General features: G+C 38.0%; 1 pseudogene across 1 annotated transcript; it reads left to right on the top strand.

Moving 5' to 3' along the window:
* Positions 1 to 877: 877 nt before the first annotated feature.
* LOC147823387 (mitotic spindle assembly checkpoint protein MAD2A-like) lies at positions 878 to 7,588 on the top strand (annotated as a pseudogene). The gene is made up of 5 exons (XR_015443879.1): positions 878 to 1,102; positions 1,775 to 1,923; positions 4,112 to 4,232; positions 5,635 to 5,738; positions 6,410 to 7,588. The product of XR_015443879.1 is annotated as a mitotic spindle assembly checkpoint protein MAD2A-like (transcript).
* The last annotated feature ends 327 nt before the right edge of the window (positions 7,589 to 7,915 follow it).

The raw sequence follows: 7,915 nt of genomic DNA, 5'->3' as shown, positions 1-7,915 counted from the left end.
ATCTCAGATGTGATCCCAGGCTTTCTGATTTGTGTGTGTGACACTAAGAAGAGCACGCACCTATGCCCTTCTCCGCAGACTTCTTTCTTCCAGCACTTAAGTAATAAACAGATCCTGCTTTTAAGCCATGAATTTATGGTAATTTATTATGCAGCAATAAAAAACTATTACATTCAGGCATTTCTCATGTAATTAACAGTATGCCTGGTAGATGTTAGTTTCTCAGTTCATTTTTCAAGTTATCTTCCATGCTGGTTAACTTTTTTCACAATTAACATAAATACTAATTGTGCACCATTTCAATACTTTTCATCCTAACATGAACTCATTTAATCTGTGACTCAAAATTCACTAAAAATTTCTTCAGCGTTGCTGGGCTTTCTGGTCTATTCCTAGCCAGCCGCCTGGGGTTGCGTAGGGTGGACCTGGGTGGAGCCCCCACCACCCCGCTTTGCCCTGCTTCGGGGGGACAAGGGACAGAAACGCGGACTGCCTCTTGAATCTCATTTTTCAGAAAACCAGCTTGCCACACAGAAATCAGGCCCTCCGGGGCTGCGGTTTGGTTGCTACGCAGGGAGTTTTTCTAAGAACTGCCAAAGTATCCGGCGGAAGTTTTCACCATCCATTAGATATCACAGAGGTACATGGGCACTGCATCTTAACTACATCAGTCTCAGCTGCCAGACAGTTCACATTAGTCCGAAAACCTCACAAATCCTGCTCCAGCCATCCACTTTCCACCAAGAGTAGCGGACACAACACTCCTCTACCTAGCAGCAGACAACCGGAAACAGGATACTCACGCCCATCTACTGCGCCTGCGCCGATCGGCCGCTCAGGCAAGGCCCGGAAGAAAGGAGGTGGGAGGGCTGCGGAGGGCGGGCCTTAGCAGCCGGGCGCGCAGGCGCAAGGGGCTGACGGCCGCGCGCTGCGTCGTTATTTTCGAACGTTAGGCGGGGAAGTTCCAGGCGAGCTGGAGCCGTCGCTGTTTGCTGAGTGAAACCCCGCGCCTAAGTCTGCGGGCCAGCCATGGCGCTGCAGCTCGCCCGGGAGCAAGGCATCACCTTGCGCGGGAGCGCCGAAATCGTGGCCGAGTTCTTCTGTAAGTCCTCCTCCCGCGGGCCAGAGATAATGAGCTCGAGCGGCCCTGGTCCCCGGCCTCGGGCTCGGGGAGCCCATCGGAGCAACTGTGGGAGACGGAAGCGGCTCCTCCGCCGCCTTGCTCGAGGGGGAGGGAGGCAGGCCTCAGCGTGTGGCCTTTTCTTCACGAGCGTTGAAGTTACAGACTTCCCCTTCCCCAGCCTCTGTCTCCTTGTACCCCTTCCCCTCGGAGTCTCAGCACGCGTAGTGAATGGGACGGGCGCTAGGGTGCATTTTGACCGAGACTCTGCCCTCACCAGGAGTGTGGAGGAGCCTTGCTGCACCCGGCCTGCAGGACCTTTTAGCCGAACCTTCGGGAGAAAAGGAGGAAAAATGGAGGGAGGGACTGGAGTATCAGAGGAAACAAACCATTGCTAATAGGGATACAACTGGCTGGTTGGACATCCCTGACGTCATAATCTGAATTTGGGCTTGGATTACAGAGAGGTGCAATTTAGCAGTGGCGGGTTAATGCAGTTTGACAGTTTTCTTTTTCTGCAGCATTAAATGCAGAGATTTCCTGAAAGGAAGATTTTAAGACTTCTTGATGCCACTTTGTACCTACTCGGCTTTCATGAAGACATGCAAACCCTTCTTTAGGCATATACAGCTTTTTCATTTCTTTTGCTTTCAGCATTTGGCATCAACAGCATTTTATATCAGCGTGGTATATATCCATCTGAAACCTTTACTCGAGTGCAGAAATATGGACTCACCTTGCTTGTAACTACTGATCCTGAGCTCATAAAATACCTCAATGACGTGTGGTGGAACAACTAAAAGGTACTTAACTATTAATAATTGAGTTTCACAGATTTTCTGGCATCCACATTTTTTTAACATCTGGGCATTTTTTAGCTCTTTACATACAAATATAAGAAAGCACCACCATCTCAAATACAGTGTTTCTCAATTGGAAGGAAGCATATAATGTACAAACTGAAAGAAATCCTACCCATCCCCACTACATTTTAAGTGGGCTGAATATTTATGTTAGGAATCTTATATGGCTTAGCAAAACAGTCTCCAGTAACTCCCTTAGAAATGGCTTTTGCAGTTAATGTGTCCAGAAGAAACAGGTTGGACTTTTACATATTTATGATGGTATTCCATTATCTGTTTGAGAAAGTATTATTAATTTTCTGTAACTGGAGTCTAAAGTCATCCTAAGATTAAGATCAAGAAAAGTTCAGCTGTTTAGATCATTGCTGTCAGAATAGCAAGATGAGCCCTCTGAGAGTATAGAGATAGACTTCCATTCACCAGTGCAGACAGACAAACACACTGGCAGGAACGAGCCCACTTTCCCATAGTTGCATCCAGAATCGGTGATCATAGGGCTACACCCAGATCATTTGGCCTGGAACCTCTAGGCAACCATGGCTCTTGTGCATCGTAATTTGGTGGAAAAGGAAAACTTGCCCAATGTGCTAGTTTGTGTTGTCTCTAGGGATTTTTCACTTCCTGTGTATCTAGATCTTCTTTTTATTTTACTTAAAATAGAAGAGTTACTCTCCCTTAGAGTAAAATTATTCATTGTGTTTGAGTCCTATTTCCACTAGTCTTTTAAGGACTTTATCTTGTTTTTTTCTGTTTTTGTTTTTCATTAACTTTTGATTTTAATTATTCTCATTGGTTTTATCTCTGTCAAAATTACAATAAGAAATCACATTACTATCCACCATAAATCTCTTTTCAGATTGCTACCCAATCTTATTTTCAGAGTAATAAAAAGTTGTTGATATGTGTCAAATTGATAGGCCCCACAGACAATATAGTATGTACGTTGTTTTTGTTCTGCCCATATGCTAAGAATGTTTTTATCTTTTTACAAAAAGAGTATCTCCTGAATGTTCTATCCCAGTTCCAATTTAGGGCTTATTCTGAAGCCCTCTGCTCTCTTTACAGTCTATGTGTGTTGTATTTGATATGTGCACAGCTTCACTAGCAGCTTTTACGTAGTTGCCTCACAAACTTGTATCTAACCCAAATCTCTTCTTATTCCAGACCTGTGTATCCAGCAGCTTTATCTTTATGTGCTCAGCATAGTAAAAACAAAATTTAGGATCATCTCTAAAGTTGATACTCTTTCAATAAGTAGCCTAATCGTCCAATGAAAAATGTTAGTCAGAAACTTGAAAGTCACCCCTAAGTCATTCTTTTTCCTTACTCCAGAACTAATCTAGGAACTTTTAATATATTTTAACCATGTAATGTCTTCTGCTTCATCTCTACCAGTTAATCCTCCTATGTACTTCATCTCTTGCTTGAATTACTAATTAACTAGCACCCCTAGATTCCCTTTTTATACTCTAGTCCGCTTTGTGCATTATAGCCAAAATGTTGGTTTTGAAATATAACTAATTACCTCATGCCCTGCTTCAAACACAGTAATATCTTCCCAGGTTCTTAAAGTAAAATTTCTTTAATTTGATCCACCAAGCTTTGGGTCAGATGGCCCCCATTTTGACGAAATTACCTAGCTAATTCTCTTTATTCATTGCATTTGTACTGGCCTATGTTCAGTCCTCTGGTCACATTCTCATCCTTTTTGATTATTGAAAGACTCCTTTTTCTATTTTTGTCTATTTGATGCCATAAATCCTTAAAGCTAAATGCATGCAGTCCTTCCCTCACCTCCTGGAATCACATTTTTCTCTCATTTTACTACCTGTCCAAAGCAATTATAATTTCAATTTGTTGGTGTGATGGTAAGATTAGTGCCCATCTACTATGTTCTTAAGGTGAAAGTATCCTGTGTTCATGACTGTCTTCAGCACCTGGTATTACATCACTGCCGATACTAAGAATTTAAAAACAAGCTTGATTATTGATAGAGGAGTTGCCTTACATGTGAGAGGAGATCCACAATAGCAGTGATAGGAGTTTGCTGAGGACGGGAAGTAGGACCTGAGAAGAGATTGGCTTTGTAATGCTGTGGACCATAAAATTGCACTGTTATGTGTTACAGATTGGCTGTACAAGTGTTCTGTTCAGAAACTTGTAGTAGTCATCTCAAATGTTGAAAGTGGTGAAGTCCTTGAAAGATGGCAGTTTGATATTGAGTGTGACAAGACTGCAAAAGATGACAGGTAAGTATGGTTTAAAATGTTCCACTTTGATTTTTTTTCAGAATTAGCTTTATTTCTCTGTGAGTACTAATTATATTGAACTAGTTTCATATATAGCTTGTTTCTAAGGTGAGTTTTCTTTTTCAGTCTCCTATGAAAAATTCCTGTGCTTATGTTAGTATGTCATTACTTTGTATGGTTAGGATACTTTTAATATAATTGCCTGTGGTTTGAATCAGTGAAATTTGAACCTGAGGATTTATGGTGATATATGAAAAATAATCTTTTAGATACACTAGGTGGGCCATTTAATCAGTCGTTCAAAGGTACTTTTAACTACAAGGGATGATCCTGGATTATGTTCCAGTTTAAGTTGTAGCTCTGCTGTACTTCAGTGAATTCCATGCACTACCTAAGACTTTTTTTTTTGGTACCAGGGATCGAACTAGGGTCCTTGCGCTTTCAAGGCGGTGGAACCAGTGAGCTAAATCCCTGGCTCCTAAGACATTTTATAAACTTCTGAAGGTTCTAACACTCCTTAGATGGGAAGCGCCCATATTAATGTTATGTTTAGGATTGTCCTAGGCATGCTTTTCTGTAAACTTAGGAGCATTTCTTTTAATGAAATGTACTTTGCTTCAAAAGCTTTTGATGTATTTTAGGAAAATTTTAGCTTATAAAAATAATATGATATGTAAGTTAATGTTTTATTTGAGCCAATAGGAAATTTGATATTCAGGCATTACTGAAAATGATGATACAGTGGACCCTTGACTTACAAACTCAGTTCATTCACAAGGGCTAATTGTAACTCAGGTTGGTCAATGAAGACTCAGGCTCCCCTATACAGCCTTCAAAGTCTCCTGTGTACATGTGGATCTCAGTGTCCTTAGAGAGAGATTGGCCCTGATTTGTCAATTAACCCCACACAAGAAAGGATGTTGTAATGATCCTTTGAGAACTCTTTAAGGGTTAAATCTGTATCTGAGACCATCTGGAAGCACAAGCAGCTAGCCTTCAGGTCATAACTGAAGACTTTGGTCATAAGTTAAAAGTAAAATCCTGGTCATAACCTAAGTTGTTCACATGTCAGGCCAAATGTAACTCGAGGGCTCACTGTACCAATTAAATATTTTAGATACTACTAATTTGTAAGAGATACTGAAGTTTTTTTAAATTGAAGTAGTTGGCAAAGTTTTTAGTACTCTCACATTAAATGACCTGTTACTAAAATCAGCCCTAAAAGATTATTAGAGGGATAAATAAAATGATAAAAGATGTATAATGCCTATGAAGGTAGCAGTCCTTAGGATACTTTTATTCTTTTTTTTAATCTCTTTAAATGCATGACTTATTTCAATTTGGAAGCAAAATAACTTACTAAACCTAAAATGAATTAACTGATTTTTTTTTTTTTTGATAGTGCTCCCAGAGAAAAGTCTCAGAAAGCTATCCAGGATGAAATTTGTTCTGTGATCAGACAGATCACAGCTACAGTGACATTTCTTCCATTATTAGAAGTTTCTTGTAAGTTGTAGTAACTTCTCTATGACTTAAATTTACTGAGAAAAAGACAAAGGTACTGCTTTAAGAATTATCCCTTTATTAATGTTTTTCTTAATTGTTAGTGCCATGTAATATAGATGGGGAGAAAGCATTATAAAGCAAAATAATACATAGTCTAGAAAACTTGGAAATACTGAAAAGAAAAGGTATTCCATAACAGCCACTATTAAACATTTTGATATACTGTAATTCCTTTCACTACTTTTATTTTGTGTCCTGCAATGATAGATATTGTTGTATCTTGCTTTTTTATTGAATTACTCCATTCATCAAATATTTTCTAGGTGCCTACTATGTGCCAGCTGCTATTCTGGTCACTGGAATACAGCAGTGACAGGACTAAGATGTCAGTTTTTTAGTGGCTTATATTCATATCTTCTCATGTGATAATACACTTATTGTATTTTTAATAGTTTTTCTCTTTAACAAAACCTTGAACATCTTGTAAGCTAAGATAGAAGAGTATAATATTTTTTGAACTAAGATTTCCATTGAGGAAAACAAATTAAGTGATTAGAAACCAAGCTAAAGTATCTTTTCTAATAATGAGTGGTTCAGAATGTGTTGGTATGAGAGATATTGAGAGGGTAGTTTTACTTTTGAGTATTTTAATGATCTTTTCCCCAATTTAGGTTCATTTGACCTCCTGATTTATACAGACAAAGATTTGGTTGTACCAAATGAAAAATGGGAAGAGTCGGGACCACAGTTCATTACCAATTCTGAGGAAGTCCGTCTTCGCTCATTTACTGCCACAATCCACAAAGTAAATAGCATGGTGACCTATAAAATTCCTGTCAATGACTGAGGATGAGATGAGGGAAGTAATGTAATGGAAAAAAATTCTCAAATGTGGTTTTCCTGAAACCAAGTCAACTACAATTGATGTTTTATTTCATTGGTTAATTTTTAGATGGGAAAAACCAACATTATACTTTAATGAACTGTGCATAATTGTTCCATTTTTTTAAGTGCCTGTTTGACTTAGCATTGGGCTAGCATAATGAGGATACTGCACATTGTTCATGAGGAACCAGCAGATTTCATCAGTATTGTAATGGGAATTCCTTTGAAGGTGGTGATTGTAGATGGAGAATCTTTTTCTAAAAAGCTACTTTGCTATAAAGCTACTCATTTTGGTTAAATGATTAAGCTGGATAGAGAGATACGTGAATATAAAACAGCAAGGAAAGTGAAAATTCAGAACCTTTTTGTAGATCCTGAAAGTAATGAAATGTTGCTTTATTGGGTCTTTTTGTCATTTTATTGTATAGTTCCAATATTGAAAAAATTTATAATTATTTGATTTTAATTTATATAACTTGAACCCATAAAGCAATGTTTGTATTGTTTAATTCCTATAATATGGAAATTTTAAATGTTTGAAAATGGTTTTTAACAAAATCAAGCTTTAAATGACAATGATGAAATAAAGTTAAATCTGTTGTTTTAAATTTGTCTTAAAATATTTTGATATTTGTATGGTATTAACAGGTATATGGTAGAATGGATTCAGTATAGCAAATGATTTCTTATGCCTACTAAGTTTTAGAGCCTACAGTTATGCAAAGTTGCAAGTTATGAGGTACTTTGTGTCTACTGGGTAAGTTCTGATTATACTTTCTTCATCTCATAAAGTAGATGTACAATCAGCATCATTGTAATAGTTTGCTGTTCATTTTAGCAAATGTTGGGTTGTATTTTTCTATACACTTAGATTCACTGTCAGCCTCGTTTTCCTTATGTAGTTAAGCACAAGACTTATTTTCTTTGTCTTCGTTAATACTCTTTATTTTGTTTTTGTTTTTTGGTACCAGGGATCAAACTCAGGACCTTGGGCTTGCGAGGCAGGTGGTGGAACAACTGAGCTACTCTTTAGCAGTATATTCTTTCTACTCAGTTCTCATTCTTCCAAAGTCATTTTAAGACAAACCTCTAAAAACTTTTTCCTATTCTAAATCTTACTTATTTTGTAATAATTTAAAACAGTCCTATTAAAAACTCTCCTAAGGTCTTTGTATTTGTCATATAACCTTCATTGCTAGGTACATGTACATAGTCTGTATCCACTTATGCAACATTATATATTTAGCATCTGTTAATGCGCAGGATACTATATGCAAAGTGCCAAGATGAAA

This window comes from Heterocephalus glaber, unplaced genomic scaffold (genome assembly GCF_053883595.1).
Source record: "Heterocephalus glaber isolate CG9 unplaced genomic scaffold, H.glaber_assembly_v1.0 deba00001586, whole genome shotgun sequence".
In the NCBI taxonomy this organism is placed as follows: Eukaryota; Metazoa; Chordata; class Mammalia; order Rodentia; family Bathyergidae; genus Heterocephalus; species Heterocephalus glaber.
This window is presented reverse-complemented; position numbering and strand designations above follow the sequence as displayed.